This window comes from Lissotriton helveticus, chromosome 5_1, assembly GCF_964261635.1.
Source record: "Lissotriton helveticus chromosome 5_1, aLisHel1.1, whole genome shotgun sequence".
NCBI lineage: Eukaryota > Metazoa > Chordata > Amphibia > Caudata > Salamandridae > Lissotriton > Lissotriton helveticus.
Window position 1 is genome coordinate 314,656,353 of NC_136065.1, and position 20,660 is coordinate 314,677,012.

The following is a 20,660-nucleotide window of genomic DNA, read 5'->3' on the forward strand; positions in this document are numbered from 1 at the left end:
GGCAGCGCGGCGGCCCGATCCTTAGGCAGGCAGGCGGGGGCTGATTCCTTCTACGGGCCAGATGCCTTAGCGCTATAAGCGGACATAAAGCGCTCCTAAGCGCTAGGAAAAGTCCATATAAAGCGCTCTCAAGCGCTTGGGGAAAATGAAGCGCTCTAAAGCGCTAGACAACAGGCAGAGCGCTCCCAGGCGCTCTGGGGGAAGCACAGCGCCTCCAGGCGCTAGGAATACAGCTCCAGCGCTCTTTCCCAGGGAAATGCAGCTTCTCCATGCTGCCAAAGTCCCAGAGTTTCCAAGGGGGCAAAGCCAAGTCCCCCCATCCGCCCTGGCAGGGCAGAGGGGTCCCCCAGGAATCCAGGCAAGTCCATCAGGAGTCCAGGGGCTGGGCAGAACTCAGGGATCCCCCTGAACCCAAGCAGCAGCACGCCCCTGGCAGATTCAAGTCAGAAAACAAGAACATTTTGGAAGGGGCACAGCCCCTTCTTAAACACAGAAAAGGCTTTGAAGTCTTTTGAAGTCTTTGTGTAAGCGAGCCCTAAGCCCTGGGTGTATCTGGTTTCCCTCTCCTATCAGCCTCAGGTCAGAGGTGACAGGGGGCCATCCGGAGGGAGAGGCAGCAGGGTGGGCTGACAGGCACAGCCTGGCACCCCCAGAGCTCTTCCCTCCCATCCGTGACAGCAGATGGGGGCCTTTCATCTACGGCTGACTCAGACCCCCCCTACTCACCAGACAGACCATGTACCAGCAGGCCCAGGCACATCAGCCAATCACGTGCCAGCAGACTCACTACACAATAATGCCAACTTCTAAAAGTGGCGCTTCTAGACTAGACACAGTCATGCCGCATATACCATTCTGCAGCATTCGTTCTCACGAGTTCACACATATCAAACTCGACCCTGCACTCCCCATGCATCAGGAATCTACCATGGGCATACATATTCCCCATTCATTCCTATGGGAGGGCAGGTCACTCACCATCCATACACAGAGAGCACACGCACTTTACACTGTACCACAGTGAAAAAGTGCGCAGAGGCCTAAAATCACCAATCCAGGTTCCCAAAAACAGGCTAGGAAAAAGCAAAAAGTCACGGGGTGAACCTGCCCAAAGGACCGGGTCCAACACATCCCCCTTCCAGCCAAAACGCAGGGTAGACCAATCACTACACTGATGGTCTTCAATGCTTTGGGCGACAAAACCACAGAGACGGGCCTGCAGGGCAGGGCCACCTTCCAGTTTTTCGCCACTCTGAACCCGCAGGGATTTCCCTCAACAAAAGCTCTCTGACACAACTAGGATACCCCACTGGTACACACTAGTCATTCACGGCCAGGACCAGGCCCTAGGCCATCCAAATATCACAGGTCCTAACCAATCCACAGAGTGGGGGTAGAAGCCCCTGGCACACAATAGCCAATCTCCACTCTCTCTCTCAGGGTAGCTACACTACCACTGATCCTACAACCTAGGGACCACACCCCCAGGCTGACCAGAGGTCACGGCAAGAATGCCCCACCCTACCTCTACTCCACCAATGTTAGAACTGGGGGTCTCTAGTTGGCCGAGGTAAGTACCTTAGACCAAGTAGGGACCCTTGCTTCTCGTCAGGGTGAAGGAATAACCCTCACAGGGAAGCACTCACCAGAACACAACTCTCCTACCAGATCAGGACCTCACTCCGTCACTGGTCTATCACCTGGAAATTATTTCACTTCTGAGGTGCAAAGCACACAGCACAGTCCCTCTTCAAGCAGGTGGGGGGCACAGCACACAGCAAAGCCCCCTTTCCTCTACCTTAGTGGAAACAACAAACTGCAGGTGGGCCCCAGAACACCCAGCAAGGGCAGCCCCCTCAGTCTCTTCAGCTGATCCAATTTGGTAGAGATTCCTCTTGACCTAGAAGTTTCCTAATCTCCCAACCTAGTATTTAAACCCTCAAGTTGCACCGCGGTCAGAAGTACACCGTCCTTCTGCACCCCCTTCCAGTTCCACTATTACAGGCCCAGTAGGTCTCAGGCTAGACAAAGCACACGCCAGCGGCGTAGCAGCGACACACTCTCCTCCCACCGGGGTCAGAAGTAAGGACACCGTCCCTCTGCACCCCCCTCCAGAGTTCTGCACCCTCCCACCTGGGAGCGGTACCCCTGGAAGCCAACAACCGGTCAGGACACTGACTACAGATGCCCTTCCCTCCAGGTCAGGCTGAACCTGAACCTGGCCTCCCCCCTCCTCGGGGAACGACCTCCAGAGGCCCCACAAATGGTCAAGCACTCTAGACGGTCAAATGCTCAGCGAGCCAGGACTTCTGCACCCTCCACTTAGGAGCGGTACTGCCCAACACTAGGACCGCCGGAGTTCTGATTACAGACACTCCCCGTCCTCTAGACACAGGAAGATCCTCCTCAAATGACCTGTAAGTACAGCCTTGGTCCCTGACCTGGCGCTCCCTTAGGGAACCCTCCAGGCCCTGAGACAGGGTTTCGGGCCACCGTGGGACACACCGTCCCACACTCACTCCACCTCCACTGAGACAGGACGCGAGCCCCTACACCCCTACCATCCTACTGGGACCTGGCTGGGCTACACATGAACCTCTTCACCTACACAGGATCATCAGATACACAAGTCACTACTTTTAGAATCACTCCCTAATGTCTCTGCACGACATCCAGCACACCGCCAGACATCCACCTCACGTGCAAGCTCCTTAAAAAAAACTCACACTACTCCTCCAGTTCAACACAGCACTTATCCACACACTCCCCCTCCAGACTGGTGAGGCAGTTCCTCACTGCCTCTGACTCTCAACCTGTCACCCTCTTACTGAGCACCAGGCACTATACTCTGGGAAATGGGAACGGGAATTCGCGCACTGGACACATTTAAGCTGCCACCACTGGATCCTACCATACTGGGGAATCCAGACACACACACTACACTCAGGGAATAACCACCCTCCTGAGCAAGCAATTTCTCCTCCACCCTCCCTCTCTTCCATCTACCCACACAGGGACAGGAATAGGAGTTGAACACTGGACCCAGCAAGGGATTCCTAATCTATGGGAACCTCCCCTCTCTACTGGCGTCCCGCCCTGTCATTTTCTCTCACCTGCCACTAAACATAAAGCGCAGGAACACCATCTGAAAATGACACTCTTGAGGAAAAACAAAATAAAAAACAATAATCCCAAATATGTGACTATCTGAAAAACGCAGAGTTTTTGTAATGTAGCCAGTTGTTGCTATGGCACTGTGCAAATACAAGTCCAAATCCGCACCGCTGATCCACCAATGTTGGAAACCGGCTATTTCGGGTAGGCTAAGGCTGATGCCAAAGCCAGGCCGAAACCACCATTCCAGTCAGGGCAAGGAAGTCACACGCCAAGATAACCCCTGCTCACCCTCTAGGTAGCATGGCGCAAGCAGTCTAGGCTAAACTCGAAGGCGATGTGTAAAGCATTTGCGTCAGCGCACAACAGCAACAACATACTAGGTACACCACAAAAGAGACTCCACACAAGGTTATATTAAAATAACTTTTGTATTGTCAAAACATATCAGATAGAAATTACACATGTACATTGTGCCAACTGGCACGGCAATATTCACAAGGGATTATTTACAAGACAGGGCCACCTGGGCCACTGTCTGAATCAACACTTTGCAGATATAGAAATACTTGTTCAGTAATTAGAATAAAAGTATAGAAACTTCACTGTAACACAAAGTAACAGTTATAGATCACATCCAGTAACTACTGGGAACAGGTAAGTACCACCTACGCAACCCTAACCCCTTAGGAGACTGTCACGCAGGGGACCAGGACCTCACTAGGACCACCTGTACTAAAAAGAACCACACCCTAAGTATCACACAGCATTTAGGGGTCTAAGAAAGAACACATTACCCATGATGCATAAATATACATTCAGAGGAGTAGTAAAGAGAAACACATAATGTATAAACCTACACATTCAGCGGTGTTAAGAATAAAGCACATGATGCAATAAGATTACATTCAGAGGTACCAGAATAATACAGTAGCGCAATAGTCACATGATGTCTAAAAACATTCAGAGGTGCAGGAATAAGACATGATGCAAGAAATCACATTCAGAGGTGCAAGAACCATACAATTGCGCAAAACCTACATAAGCCACCACCTGTGGCAGTCCCTAGGCCACTGGCCTTGTTGGGGCTGGAACGCCCTGAGTCTCAATGTCAGGGGCCTAAATGATGCAGGGGCCCACTACTTGCTGGGCCCCTGGGAACACTCACAAGGGCCTAAACGTTGCAGCTGGCACTAAGTGCTACGCAGCTGTGAAGGCCTGGCACCACTGTGCCCTCGTTGTCCCACACAGGGACTCTCTCCTGGATTTGCGCCTAAACGGTGCAACTGCCCACTAATTGCTGGGCAGCTGGAGATTCAAAACTGCGCCGGGGCCCTCACTGGCCCTAGAACGAACTGCGCAAAAGGTTGGAGCCACACAGGCTCTGAAACAGCTGGGGGCGTTGGAGCCATCTGGCTCTTAATCAAAATATGGCCCCCCTGAGCTCCTCTGGGCTCACACACGTTGGGGCGACCCGCTGCCAGCCGGGGCCGCCCTTGAAGCCCTCGGGGCTTCCTCCTGACGATGCACGCGCTCGCACTACTGGGGGCGGGGAGTCCCTCTCGGGGGACTCAGAACACAATGCCCCCCGATGCGGCCGCTGGGCTGGCAACCCAATGCCCCCTGGACGTGGGAGCCTCGCTGGCTCTAGACTACGTTGGGGCGACCCGCTGCCAACCGGGGCCGCCCTGACTCTGTGCCCCGAAGCGGCACCAACATCCAGCAATTCGGGCCCTCAAGAGCCCCTCGCGGCTCCGTAACCTCGGTGGGGCGACCCACTGCCATTCGGGGCCGCCCTTACTCGGTGCCTTGACCGGTGCCGCACGGAGCTTCCTCCCCCCGCAGCCCTTCACTCACCGGTTCTGCTGCGGGGGGGGGGGCTCCAGCGTCGCGCCGCTCTCTCTGCAGCGTCCTCCCGGTCACATGGGAGCCTCGCTGCTCCCGCGCTGGACTTCTCTCTCTCGGCAGGGCTCCCTCGGCACACGGGAGCCCTGTCAGCTGGCCGCCACGTTTCTCTGGGGCTCCCTCAGCCGAGAGGAGCCCCGTCCACCACCGCCATCTCCCGCCCTTCGTTTCTTCCTCCCCGCCAACTGCGGGGGCGGGACTTCCGGCCGGCCGCGACAGGATTGGCCGGCCGGTCAGTCACTTCCGGGTCACCGCGGGCAGCGCGGCGGCCAGATCCTTAGGCAGGCAGGCGGGGGCTGATTCCTTCTACGGGCCAGATGCCTTAGCGCTATAAGCGGACATAAAGCGCTCCTAAGCGCTAGGAAAAGTCCATATAAAGCGCTCTCAAGCGCTTGGGGAAAATGAAGCGCTCTAAAGCGCTAGACAACAGGCAGAGCGCTCCCAGGCGCTCTGGGGGAAGCACAGCGCCTCCAGGCGCTAGGAATACAGCTCCAGCGCTCTTTCCCAGGGAAATGCAGCTTCTCCATGCTGCCAAAGTCCCAGAGTTTCCAAGGGGCAAAGCCAAGTCCCCCCATCCGCCCTGGCAGGGCAGAGGGGTCCCCCAGGAATCCAGGCAAGTCCATCAGGAGTCCAGGGGCTGGGCAGGACTCAGGGATCCCCCTGAACCCAAGCAGCAGCACGCCCCTGGCAGATTCAAGTCAGAAAACAAGAACATTTTGGAAGGGGCACAGCCCCTTCTTATACACAGAAAAGGCTTTGAAGTCTTTTGAAGTCTTTGTGTAAGCGAGCCCTAAGCCCTGGGTGTATCTGGTTTCCCTCTCCTGTCAGCCTCAGGTCAGAGGTGACAGGGGGAGGCAGCAGGGTGGGCTGACAGGCACAGCCTGGCACCCCCAGAGCTCTTCCCTCCCATCCGTGACAGCAGTTGGGGGCCTTTCATCTACGGCTGACTCAGACCCCCCCTACTCACCAGACAGTCCATCTACCAGCAGGCCCAGGCACATCAGCCAATCACGTGCCAGCAGACTCACTACACAATTATGCCAACTTCTAAAAGTGGCGCTTCTAGACTAGACACAGTCATGCCGCATATACCATTCGGCAGCATTCGTTCTCACGAGTTCACACATATCAAACTCGACCCTGCACTCCCCATGCATCAGGAATCTACCATGGGCATACATATTCCCCATTCATTCCTATGGGAGGGCAGGTCACTCACCATCCATACACAGAGAGCACACGCACTTTACACTGTACCACAGTGAAAAAGTGCGCAGAGGCCTAAAATCACCAATCCAGGTTCCCAAAAACAGGCTAGGAAAAAGCAAAAAGTCACGGGGTGAACCTGCCCAAAGGACCGGGTCCAACACATCCCCCTTCCAGCCAAAACGCAGGGTAGACCAATCACTACACTGATGGTCTTCAATGCTTTGGGCGACAAAACTACAGAGACGGGCCTGCAGGGCAGGGCCACCTTCCAGTTTTTCGCCACTCTGAACCCGCAGGGATTTCCCTCAACAAAAGCTCTCTGACACAACTAGGATACCCCACTGGTACACACTAGTCATCCACGGCCAGGACCAGGCCCTAGGCCATCCAAATATCACAGGTCCTAACCAATCCACAGAGTGGGGGTAGAAGCCCCTGGCACACAATAGCCAATCTCCACTCTCTCTCTCAGGGTAGCTACACTACCACTGATCCTACAACCTAGGGACCACACCCCCAGGCTGACCAGAGGTCACGGCAAGAATGCCCCACCCTACCTCTACTCCACCAATGTTAGAACTGGGGGTCTCTAGTTGGCCGAGGTAAGTACCTTAGACCAAGTAGGGACCCTTGCTTCTCGTCAGGGTGAAGGAATAACCCTCACAGGGAAGCACTCACCAGAACACAACTCTCCTACCAGATCAGGACCTCACTCCGTCACTGGTCTATCACCTGGAAATTATTTCACTTCTGAGGTGCAAAGCACACAGCACAGTCCCTCTTCAAGCAGGTGGGGGGCACAGCACACAGCAAAGCCCCCTTTCCTCTACCTTAGTGGAAACAACAAACTGCAGGTGGGCCCCAGAACACCCAGCAAGGGCAGCCCCCTCAGTCTCTTCAGCTGATCCAATTTGGTAGAGATTCCTCTTGGCCTAGAAGTTTCCTAATCTCCCAACCTAGTATTTAAACCCTCAAGTTGCACCGCGGTCAGAAGTACACCGTCCTTCTGCACCCCCTTCCAGTTCCACTATTACAGGCCCAGTAGGTCTCAGGCTAGACAAAGCACACGCCAGCGGCGTAGCAGCGACACACTCTCCTCCCACCGGGGTCAGAAGTAAGGACACCGTCCCTCTGCACCCCCCTCCAGAGTTCTGCACCCTCCCACCTGGGAGCGGTACCCCTGGAAGCCAACAACCGGTCAGGACACTGACTACAGATGCCCTTCCCTCCAGGTCAGGCTGAACCTGAACCTGGCCTCCCCCCTCCTCGGGGAACGACCTCCAGAGGCCCCACAAATGGTCAAGCACTCTAGACGGTCAAATGCTCAGCGAGCCAGGACTTCTGCACCCTCCACTTAGGAGCGGTACTGCCCAACACTAGGACCGCCGGAGTTCTGATTACAGACACTCCCCGTCCTCTAGACACAGGAAGATCCTCCTCAAATGACCTGTAAGTACAGCCTTGGTCCCTGACCTGGCGCTCCCTTAGGGAACCCTCCAGGCCCTGAGACAGGGTTTCGGGCCACCGTGGGACACACCGTCCCACACTCACTCCACCTCCACTGAGACAGGACGCGAGCCCCTACACCCCTACCATCCTACTGGGACCTGGCTGGGCTACACATGAACCTCTTCACCTACACAGGATCATCAGATACACAAGCCACTACTTTTAGAATCACTCCCTAATGTCTCTGCACGACATCCAGCACACCGCCAGACATCCACCTCACGTGCAAGCTCCTTAAAAAAAAACTCACACTACTCCTCCAGTTCAACACAGCACTTATCCACACACTCCCCCTCCAGACTGGTGAGACAGTTCCTCACTGCCTCTGACTCTCAACCTGTCACCCTCTTACTGAGCACCAGGCACCATACTCTGGGAAATTGGAACGGGAATTCGCGCACTGGACACATTTAAGCTGCCACCACTGGATCCTACCATACTGGGGAATCCAGACACACACACTACACTCAGGGAATAACCACCCTCCTGAGCAAGCAATTTCTCCTCCACCCTCCCTCTCTTCCATCTACCCACACAGGGACAGGAATAGGAGTTGGACACTGGACCCAGAAAGGGATTCCTAATCTATGGGAACCTCCCCTCTCTACTGGCGTCCCGCCCTGTCATTTTCTCTCACCTGCCACTAAACATAAAGCGCAGGAACACCATCTGAAAATGACACTCTTGAGGAAAAACAAAATCAAAAACAATAATCCCAAATATGTGACTATCTGAAAAACGCAGAGTTTTTGTAATGTAGCCAGTTGTTGCTATGGCACTGTGCAAATACAAGTCCAAATCCGCACCGCTGACCCACCAATGTTGGAAACCGGCTATTTCGGGTAGGCTAAGGCTGATGCCAAAGCCAGGCCGAAACCACCATTCCAGTCAGGGCAAGGAAGTCACACGCCAAGATAACCCCTGCTCACCCTCTAGGTAGCATGGCGCGAGCAGTCTAGGCTAAACTCGAAGGCGATGTGTAAAGCATTTGCGTCAGCGCACAACAGCAACAACATACTAGGTACACCACAAAAGAGACTCCACACAAGGTTATATTAAAATAACTTTTGTATTGTCAAAACATATCAGATAGAAATTACACATGTACATTGTGCCAACTGGCACGGCAATATTCACAAGGGATTATTTACAAGACAGGGCCACCTGGGGACTGTCTGAATCAACACTTTGCAGATATAGAAATACTTGTTCAGTAATTAGAATAAAAGTATAGAAACTTCACTGTAACACAAAGTAACAGTTATAGATCACATCCAGTAACTACTGGGAACAGGTAAGTACCACCTACGCAACCCTAACCCCTTAGGAGACTGTCACGCAGGGGACCAGGACCTCACTAGGACCACCTGTACAAAAAAGAACCACACCCTAAGTATCACACAGCATTTAGGGGTCTAAGAAAGAACACATTACCCATGATGCATAAATATACATTCAGAGGAGTAGTAAAGAGAAACACATAATGTATATACCTACACATTCAGCGGTGTTAAGAATAAAGCACATGATGCAATAAGATTACATTCAGAGGTACCAGAATAATACAGTAGCGCAATAGTCACATGATGTCTAAAAACATTCAGAGGTGCAGGAATAAGACATGATGCAAGAAATCACATTCAGAGGTGCAAGAACCATACAATTGCGCAAAACCTACATAAGCCACCACCTGTGGCAGTCCCTAGGCCACTGGCCTTGTTGGGGCTGGAACGCCCTGAGTCTCAATGTCAGGGGCCTAAACGATGCAGGGGCCCACTACTTGCTGGGCCCCTGGGAACACTCACAAGGGCCTAAACGTTGCAGCTGGCACTAAGTGCTACACAGCTGTGAAGGCCTGGCACCACTGTGCCCTCGTTGTCCCACACAGGGACTCTCTCCTGGAATTGCGCCTAAACGGTGCAACTGCCCACTAATTGCTGGGCAGCTGGAGATTCAAAACTGCGCCGGGGCCCTCACTGGCCCTAGAACGAACTGCGCAAAAGGTTGGAGCCACACAGGCTCTGAAACAGCTGGGGGCGTTGGAGCCATCTGGCTCTTAATCAAAATATGGCCCCCCTGAGCTCCTCTGGGCTCACACACGTTGGGGCGACCCGCTGCCAGCCGGGGCCGCCCTTGAAGCCCTCGGGGCTTCCTCCTGGCGATGCACGCGCTCGCACTACTGGGGGCGGGGAGTCCCTCTCGGGGGACTCAGAACACAATGCCCCCCGATGCGGCCGCTGGGCTGGCAACCCAATGCCCCCTGGACGTGGGAGCCTCGCTGGCTCTAGACTACGTTGGGGCGACCCGCTGCCAACCGGGGCCGCCCTGACTCTGTGCCCCGAAGCGGCACCAACATCCAGCAATTCGGGCCCTCAAGAGCCCCTCGCGGCTCCGTAACCTCGGTGGGGCGACCCACTGCCATTCGGGGCCGCCCTTACTCGGTGCCTTGACCGGTGCCGCACGGAGCTTCCTCCCCCCGCAGCCCTTCACTCACCGGTTCTGCTGCGGGGGGGGCTCCAGCGTCGCGCCGCTCTCTCTGCGGCGTCCTCCCGGTCACATGGGAGCCTCGCTGCTCCCGCGCTGGACTTCTCTCTCTCGGCAGGGCTCCCTCGGCACACGGGAGCCCTGTCAGCTGGCCGCCACATTTCTCTGGGGCTCCCTCAGCCGAGAGGAGCCCCGTCCACCGCCGCCATCTCCCGCCCTTCGTTTCTTCCTCCCCGCCAACTGCGGGGGCGGGACTTCCGGCCGGCCGCGACAGGATTGGCCGGCCGGTCAGTCACTTCCGGGTCACCGCGGGCAGCGCGGCGGCCCGATCCTTAGGCAGGCAGGCGGGGGCTGATTCCTTCTATGGGCCAGATGCCTTAGCGCTATAAGCGGACATAAAGCGCTCCTAAGCGCTAAGAAAAGTCCATATAAAGCGCTCTCAAGCGCTTGGGGAAAATGAAGCGCTCTAAAGCGCTAGACAACAGGCAGAGCGCTCCCAGGCGCTCTGGGGGAAGCACAGCGCCTCCAGGCGCTAGGAATACAGCTCCAGCGCTCTTTCCCAGGGAAATGCAGCTTCTCCATGCTGCCAAAGTCCCAGAGTTTCCAAGGGGGCAAAGCCAAGTCCCCCCATCCGCCCTGGCAGGGCAGAGGGGTCCCCCAGGAATCCAGGCAAGTCCATCAGGAGTCCAGGGGCTGGGCAGGACTCAGGGATCCCCCTGAACCCAAGCAGCAGCACGCCCCTGGCAGATTCAAGTCAGAAAACAAGAACATTTTGGAAGGGGCACAGCCCCTTCTTATACACAGAAAAGGCTTTGAAGTCTTTTGAAGTCTTTGTGTAAGCGAGCCCTAAGCCCTGGGTGTATCTGGTTTCCCTCTCCTGTCAGCCTCAGGTCAGAGGTGACAGGGGGCCATCCGGAGGGAGAGGCAGCAGGGTGGGCTGACAGGCACAGCCTGGCACCCCCAGAGCTCTTCCCTCCCATCCGTGACAGCAGATGGGGGCCTTTCATCTACGGCTGACTCAGACCCCCCCTACTCACCAGACAGTCCATCTACCAGCAGGCCCAGGCACATCAGCCAATCACGTGCCAGCAGACTCACTACACAATTACGCCAACTTCTAAAAGTGGCGCTTCTAGACTAGACACAGTCATGCCGCATATACCATTCTGCAGCATTCGTTCTCACGAGTTCACACATATCAAACTCGACCCTGCACTCCCCATGCATCAGGAATCTACCATGGGCATACATATTCCCCATTCATTCCTATGGTAGGGCAGGTCACTCACCATCCATACACAGAGAGCACACGCACTTTACACTGTACCACAGTAAAAAAGTGCGCAGAGGCCTAAAATCACCAATCCAGGTTCCCAAAAACAGGCTAGGAAAAAGCAAAAAGTCACGGGGTGAACCTGCCCAAAGGACCGGGTCCAACAGCTCCCATCTGGGAAGCATTTATGGCTTATATTGGTGCATTACAATTTTGTAGCATGCGAGTATGTTCCGATCTATCAGGAATCGAATGCAGAAATGTAAAAAGGAACTGATAGCACTGGAGCGTGCTTCCCAGGCGGGACCAGAGACAGGAACGCTAGCACAAATTAGGGAAAAACTAGATAAATATAATGAACGTGCGTAATCCGAGATAACACATTTCGGGAACTATTCATCCGCCAAGGTGTACGGAGACTGCGAGAGATCGAGAGACACTTTGACAACTCTAGCGTGACACGAAATGGAAGGCTGCGAGGTCTTGTCATTACAAAATGACAGAAGTTACCCATGGGCATCTGCAGAAATTTTTCCAGGGGGCCATGCTAACCTGGCAAATAAAGGGGCATGGCTAATGTTAATCAATAGGGGTAGGGCTAAAATGGCAGACAATCAGGATCGGGTAATCCTCAGGCCAAGCTGAGAAAAAAAAAGTGGTGAATTCTGCATTTGAAACTGGACAACAATTAGAGCACACTTATTAACACTAATATTACCCCCCTGGCCCCTTAAAACTCATACATTCCCTGAACCCTAAAATTAGCCCCCTGGCACCTCAAAACCCATAACCCATACCCGCCCTGACCCCTAAAATTGTCCCCCTGGCACCCCAAAACCCATACCCACCTTGAACCCTAAAATGTCCCCCTTTGCAACCCAAAACCCATACCCACCCTGAACCCTAAAATTACCCCCCCTGGTACCCTAAAACCCATACCCACCCTGAACCCTAAAATTACCCCCCTGGTACCCCAAAACCCATACCCACCCTGAACCCTAAAATTACCCCTGCCCCCCAAAAACTCATACCCGACCTGTACATTAACATTTCCCCTGGCACCCCAAAACCCATACCCGCCCTGAACCCTAAAATGACCCCTGGCACCCCAAAACTCATACCCGCCCTGAACCCTAAAATGACCCCTGGCACCCCAAAACTCATACCCACCTTGAACCCTAAAATTATCACTGCCACCCCAAAACCCATACCCACCCTGAACCCTAAAATTACCCCACTGGCATTCCAAAAGCTGAACACTACGGGGCAGATTTACAAGCCCCGCGCGCCACTTTTCCGTCATTTTTAACACGGGAAAAGTGACGCAAAAGTGGCCCAAGGGGCTTGTAAATCTGCCCCTACAAGCTTACACTACATTTGCATTTTCGGAGGGGACTGTCCTTCTTGACGTTTCCATGCATGTATGTCTAAAACACCGTAACCTAGATATCCAGCCAGTAGGTAATGCTAGTGATGCTGTAGAATGCATTAAAGTTACTGAAACTTACTTAAAAACTGCTGCCTGCTCTTCTGATACTATTCAGTGGAGTCAGGCTGATCAGCAGCACTGTCGTCCTGGCATCCAGCCCCTCCCGAAGGTCTCACTTTCTAGATAGGTCTGGGTCAAATGTCTCCTGGATTCTCCTTGCCAGGGCCTCCTCTGCTTCTTCATCAGTGCCCTTGGATGCAAAAAGAGACAGATCCATGGCCCGTTCACCATTTATCTGGTGAGCAGCGCCGTGGATGTGTATTCCATACAAGTGCACAGACAGCAAGCAGGGTGAAAGGGATGGCAGTGCAGGTGACACTTTTCCTTTGTAAAGTAATTCCTGCTGGCGTCCCAGCCCAGGGTATGCTGTCTGTGCACTAGTATGGAATACACATCTATACAAGTGCACAGACAGCAAACCCTGGGCTATGATGCCAGCAGAAATTCCTTTACAAAAAAAAAGCGTCACCTGCACTGGCCATCCCTTTCCCTCTGCTGTGCACATCTTCCCACTCCCACCCCATGACGAGGCAGCTAGAAGTGGTGATTTGTCCTTCTGAGGGGTGTGAATGTTATAAGAATGTGTGTGCCTGTCTGAGACAGCTTCCCGGCACACCACACACACACAGCCGCACCCGAGTACTTCACAAAGGTCTTTAAAAGACCATTTACTTGGTAATGAGGCTCTGTTGTGTTTTCACCCCTACTTAGAGCCCCTGCATGTCCACTCTGCACATGGCTTTGGCTGGATGAATTAGCCCCCCCTCCCGAAAATTGAGGGAGACGAGTTGACGTGAGGTTTAAAAGAGGGGTGAACGAGGGATTGAAGATGCTGAGTGGTGACCGTGATGGGGCAGACATTTAAGGTAGTTTCCTTTTCAAATGGGTTTATTGTACAAATCTAATTTGACAGACTCGCAGGCAGAGAGCAAATTCTGCGGCCTTTCCATGGCGTCTGAAAGTTTTTTTCTGGAAGTTTGGTCGACGAGCTGATTGGGTTATTTTCTTCCTTCATGTGGTGGTGATGAGTGGGTTGCAGGGCGCCTGCACTTGTCGCCTCTGTCATTGGTAGCCCCCTGCTTCCATCTGAACGCTGAGGATCACTGCCCTCCCCCAACCACTGGCACCTGGAGGGGTCGCCGTGATGTCTATGGTGACCAACTGGCATGGGTGCAAATTCAGGACAGTGAGTGTAAAAATTCAGGACAAAGGGTCAAAATTCGGGACAAAAATTCAGGACAGGAGGTCAAAAATTCAGGACAAAAGGTAAGGTTTACATACACATCAGAGAAGGTTGTGCAATAGTATATACGTAAGTAAATAGACAACCACTAAAGTACAAGTGAAAGTAAGTTTATATTAGATTGAGACAATTGTGCACTTCATGGTTTGTCAGTATACGTGCAGCTTTAAGCAAATGTGCAGGTTTGATTGATTGATTGATTGTGGGTTTCTAAAGCGCTAGAATCGACTCCCGAAGGAGTATCTCTGCGCTGTAGACCGCTGGGGAACCCATCCTGGCTTTCCCTGTGAGATGGTCCTTACTGGGTATCTCCAAGGTGAAAGCAGGCATCCCCGGCGTATGTGGGGGGCCGTTGTGGAGATGAGGCAAGCTAATGCCCAGAGTTACCGAGTGTGATCCCTAGTTAGAGTAGGCACCGAGGCAAGAATTATCGAGTCCGTTGACCCTGGTCCAAGACCCTGCCGCGTCGGAAATTGAACCCTGGTCCCAGGCCGTCCTCTGCTCCCGGGTCTGCCGCCTCTAACCAGTGACTGCAAAAACAACAATGATGGACAGAATGTGGATCAATGTCACACATTCACCCCAGTCAAAAGATCTGGGCCCAAATCCATCGTTTTTCCACTTCACACCACCCTGGGTTAGACAATGGCGATATGCAAATCAGCGCTGACCCTGTGCCCCATGGGAACAGTCCAGTCCGAACTACAAAAGCCATGTCCTTCCCAGAACGGAAACAAGCATCCGAGGACCGGCCCGGTTTTGAGGTAACACCTCTCATCAGCCCGGTTAGCTTGCTTCCAGTGGTGTGGAGTGCCTGGGACTCACGTCTGAGCATCCCCAGTACACTTAGAGCGGTTACTGCAAAAACAACAATGATGGACAGAATGTGGATCAATGTCACACATTCACCCCAGTCCAAAGATCTGGGCCCAAATCCATCGTTTTTCCACTCCACACCACCCTGGGTTAGACAATGGCGATATGCAAATCAGCGCTGACCCTGTGCCCCATGGGAACAGTCCAGTCCGAACTACAAAAGCCATGTCCTTCCCAGAACGGAAACAAGCATCCGAGGACCGGCCCGGTTTCGAGGTAACACCTCTCATCAGCCCGGCTAGCTTGCTTCCAGTGGTGTGGAGTGCCTGGGACTCACGTCTGAGCATCCCCAGTACACTTAGAGCGGTTACTGCAAAAACAACAATGATGGACAGAATGTGGATCAATGTCACACATTCACCCCAGTCAAAAGATCTGGGCCCAAATCCATCGTTTTTCCACTCCACACCACCCTGGGTTAGACAATGGCGATATGCAAATCAGCGCTGACCCTGTGCCCCATGGGAACAGTCCAGTCCGAACTACAAAAGCCATGTCCTTCCCAGAACGGAAACAAGCATCCGAGGACCGGCCCGGTTTCGAGGTAACACCTCTCATCAGCCCGGCTAGCTTGCTTCCAGTGGTGTGGAGTGCCTGGGACTCACGTCTGAGCATCCCCAGTACACTTAGAGCGGTTACTGCAAAAACAACAATGATGGACAGAATGTGGATCAATGTCACACATTCACCCCAGTCAAAAGATCTGGGCCCAAATCCATCGTTTTTCCACTCCACACCACCCTGGGTTAGACAATGGCGATATGCAAATCAGCGCTGACCCTATGCCCCAAGGGAACAGTCCAGTCCGAACTACAAAAGCCATGTCCTTCCCAGAAGGGAAACAAGCATCCGAGGACCGGCCCGGTTTCGAGGTAACACCTCTCATCAGCCCGGCTAGCTTGCTTCCAGTGGTGTGGAGTGCCTGGGACTCACGTCTGAGCATCCCCAGTACACTTAGAGCGGTAACTGCAAACACAACAATGATGGACAGAATGTGGATCAATGTCACACATTCACCCCAGTCCAAAGATCTGGGCCCAAATCCATCGTTTTTCCACTCCACACCACCCTGGGTTAGACAATGGCGATATGCAAATCAGCGCTGACCCTGTGCCCCATGGGAACAGTCCAGTCCGAACTACAAAAGCCATGTCCTTCCCAGAACGGAAACAAGCATCCGAGGACCGGCCCGGTTTCGAAGTAACACCTCTCATCAGCCCGGCTAGCTTGCTTCCAGTGGTGTGGAGTGCCTGGGACTCACGTCTGAGCATCCCCAGTACACTTAGAGCGGTTACTGCAAAAACAACAATGATGGACAGAATGTGGATCAATGTCACACATTCACCCCAGTCAAAAGATCTGGGCCCAAATCCATCGTTTTTCCACTCCACACCACCCTGGGTTAGACAATGGCGATATGCAAATCAGCGCTGACCCTGTCCATCATTGTTGTGTTTGCAGTTACCGCTCTAAGTGTACTGGGGATGCTCAGACGTGAGTCCCAGTTACTCCACACCACTGGAATCAAGCTAGCCGGGCTGATGAGAGGTGTTACCTCGAAACCGGGCCGGTCCTCGGATGCTTGTTTCCGTTCTGGGAAGGACATGGCTTTTGTAGTTCGGACTGGACTGTTCCCATGGGGCACAGGGTCAGCGCTGATTTGCATATTGCCATTGTCTATCCCAGGGTGGTGTGGAGTGGAAAAACGATGGATTTGGGCCCAGATCTTTGGACTGGGGTGAATGTGTGACATTGATCCACATTCTGTCCATCATTGTTGTGTTTGCAGTTACCGCTCTAAGTGTACTGGGGATGCTCAGACGTGAGTCCCAGTTACTCCACACCACTGGAATCAAGCTAGCCGGGCTGAGAAGAGGTGTTACCTCGAAACCGGGCCGGTCCTCGGATGCTTGTTTCCGTTCTGGGAAGGACATGGCTTTTGTAGTTCGGACTGGACTGTTCCCATGGGGCACAGGGTCAGCGCTGATTTGCATATTGCCATTGTCTAACCCAGGGTGGTGTGGAGTGGAAAAACGATGGATTTGGGCCCAGATCTTTGGACTGGGGTGAATGTGTGACATTGATCCACATTCTGTCCATCATTGTTGTGTTTGCAGTTACCGCTCTAAGTGTACTGGGGATGCTCAGACGTGAGTCCCAGTTACTCCACACCACTGGAATCAAGCTAGCCGGGCTGATGAGAGGTGTTACCTCGAAACCGGGCCGGTCCTCGGATGCTTGTTTCCGTTCTGGGAAGGACATGGCTTTTGTAGTTCGGACTGGACTGTTCCCATGGGGCACAGGGTCAGCGCTGATTTGCATATTGCCATTGTCTAACCCAGGGTGGTGTGGAGTGGAAAAACGATGGATTTGGGCCCAGATCTTTGGACTGGGGTGAATGTGTGACATTGATCCACATTCTGTCCATCATTGTTGTGTTTGCAGTTACCGCTCTAAGTGTACTGGGGATGCTCAGACGTGAGTCCAAGTTACTCCACACCACTGGAATCAAGCTAGCCGGGCTGATGAGAGGTGTTACCTCGAAACCGGGCCGGTCCTCGGATGCTTGTTTCCGTTCTGGGAAGGACATGGCTTTTGTAGTTCGGACTGGACTGTTCCCATTGGGCACAGGGTCAGCGCTGATTTGCATATTGCCATTGTCTAACCCAGGGTGGTGTGGAGTGGAAAAACGATGGATTTGGGCCCAGATCTTTGGACTGGGGTGAATGTGTGACATTGATCCACATTCTGTCCATCATTGTTGTGTTTGCAGTTACCGCTCTAAGTGTACTGGGGATGCTCAGACGTGAGTCCCAGTTACTCCACACCACTGGAATCAAGCTAGCCGGGCTGATGAGAGGTGTTACCTCGAAACCGGGCCGGTCCTCGGATGCTTGTTTCCGTTCTGGGAAGGACATGACTTTTGTAGTTCGGACTGGACTGTTCCCATGGGGCACAGGGTCAGCGCTGATTTGCATATTGCCATTGTCTAACCCAGGGTGGTGTGGAGTGGAAAAACGATGGATTTGGGCCCAGATCTTTGGACTGGGGTGAATGTGTGACATTGATCCACATTCTGTCCATCATTGTTGTGTTTGCAGTTTATGCCTCTAACCAGTGAGCCACACCACTCCACAGGTCTTTTTGTGATAACAAAACCGACCCCACCTTTCCAGCTCCCAGAGAAAACACCTGATGCCTGGTCTGGCCAGTCTAGCCTTGATACCACCCTCCAATGGCGCCCCTCATCTTCACATAGACCCTCTCTCATGTGTATTTAATTTCTTCTATAGTGCTACTCATCCCAAGTATGTGGGGCAGAGTTTTGGAGTGCCTTACAACACACACATATTAATTTATAAAGAGAATATCACTCATACAAATAGGAAAGTCAATGTATAGGAAATGTTACTTAAGATAATGGGGCTTACAATATGTAATCATACTTTCATCCATCATTCAGTCTTTCACCATTAATTCTGCCCTTCCATCTGTGTGCCAACAATGTCCATATTCATCCATTTACAAACCTATCCATCACGTTTCCTTCCATCCATCATTTCACTTATCTATCCCTCAATCCACCCTTTTACTCATTCATCATCCATCCATCCACCCTTTCACTCTATCCATCCATACATTCATCCATCCACTCTTCCACCCATCCATCCATTAACTCATCCGTCCAGCCATCCACCCGTTCAGTCATCCATTTACCCACCCCCTCCTCTTTTAATTCTCCTTTCACTTAGCCATCCATGCTTCCATCCACCCACCCACCCATCCATCTACTCATCCACTCATGAATGCATCCATCAAACCTATCATTCATCCATCCTTTCACTCATCCATCCACACTTTCACCCCTTCACTCATCGATCCATCCTTTTGTCCATCTACCCGCCCTTTCACTCACTCATCCAGCCTTACATCCACCCTTTCACTCATCCGTCTATCCATTCACCCTTTCACTTATCAATTCATCAATCCACCCTTTCACTTATCAATTCATCAATCCAGCCATCATTTCACTCATACATCTCTCCATTCACTTGCCCGTCATCCACCCTTTCACTCATCCATCCATCCATCCATCATTTCACTCATCTATCCAGCCATCCATCCAGCCATCCCTTCACCTACTTACTCACTCACCTTTTCACATTAATTATGAGACCTATCAAGAGCTCCACCCTCGCTGTAGTTCCTAAAGCAAGGGGTGGGGTGGAGCACCGTTCACTAATCACTATGCCCCTGCACATAGGTAATCTGAAAAACTGGAAGGCATGAGTCATGCATGACGCACAGTGCCTTGATGTGGGGCGACTGTGACATGGTGTTGTTTCCAGAGCTTTAAGTGGGATGAAAAAACTAGGGGGTCTCTCCAAAAGGGTGTTTGATGTAATAAAATGTGTGGCTTAAAACACATAAGCTAAAAATCTGTGCTTAATATAATGTGCCGCCAAACTGGTATTTTTGTTGCTTCCGTCATTGCAGCCAGAAATATAATACATCAAGTAACGTTACACTTGGAACAAGTAACGTTACACCTACAACAAGCCAGAACTATTGGCTTTGTCTATGGTTGTTAGTTGCATAAAATAAAAAAGCAGCAACCATGGCTGCTATACTATAACTATAATCCTCTCCTTTCAACTTCCTTCACCGCCTTCCTTTGGCTAACTGGATTCTCACCTAGCAGCAGCAGCAGGGGCGTTTTTGCACTTCCATGTGACAGAATGCCCTGCTCTGGACTGAGGCTGTAGGAGGCCACCACATGCTGTGCCAGCCCAGACTGACCCATTGTCATTCTGTATATGGCAATCAGCCCAACACAGAATGATAATGGGCGGGTGGGGCTGCTCTTGTGCTCAGGGGAGTGCGAGGCGCCCCATCAGGGAGCTGAGGCCTTTTGCAGGGAAACTGCTCTGTTCCCTTCAATGCCTACAATGAAGGCGGACGGTTGGATGATGTCCTGCCTGAGGGTGAGCCCCGGCGCCAGGCCTCCCTCCGGGATGCATTTGTGCACATGGACGTGCGTAGGGGGGGCAAGGAGAGGCGCTCCAGGGGGGGCAAGCACCCCTCCTTGCCCCCCCCCCCTGTGGACGCCCATGAAGTTACCAGTATGTGGAGCACGGCAGATTGCGGACAAGTTCAGCAGCTATTATGCTGACCTATACACCTCTCGGCAATCACACACCGAGAAATCAGCAGAGGATTATCTAGCCCATATTGCTATGAGATGGCTGTCCCAAGAACATAGGGAGCAGTTGCTGACCCCTCTTTGTCCTAATGAAATAATTGCTGCGTTTAAGGATATGCCTAATGACAAGGCGCCCAGGTCCGGCCCAACATTAGGCAAGACCACAAGTTTAACTGTATTGAATGCAGCTAAGAGGTCCAACAGCGAGGAAGGATGCAGCGACCTAGAGTGAGGTTGTCTTAATGCTGCGGCCTGCTTGGAATCCAGATTGGTTAGACCCCAGAAGATTGCTCAGTTGTAGGCTGTAAATTGGTGAGGACCCTAGAGCCAATGGTCCATTTTTCAACAGGGTAAG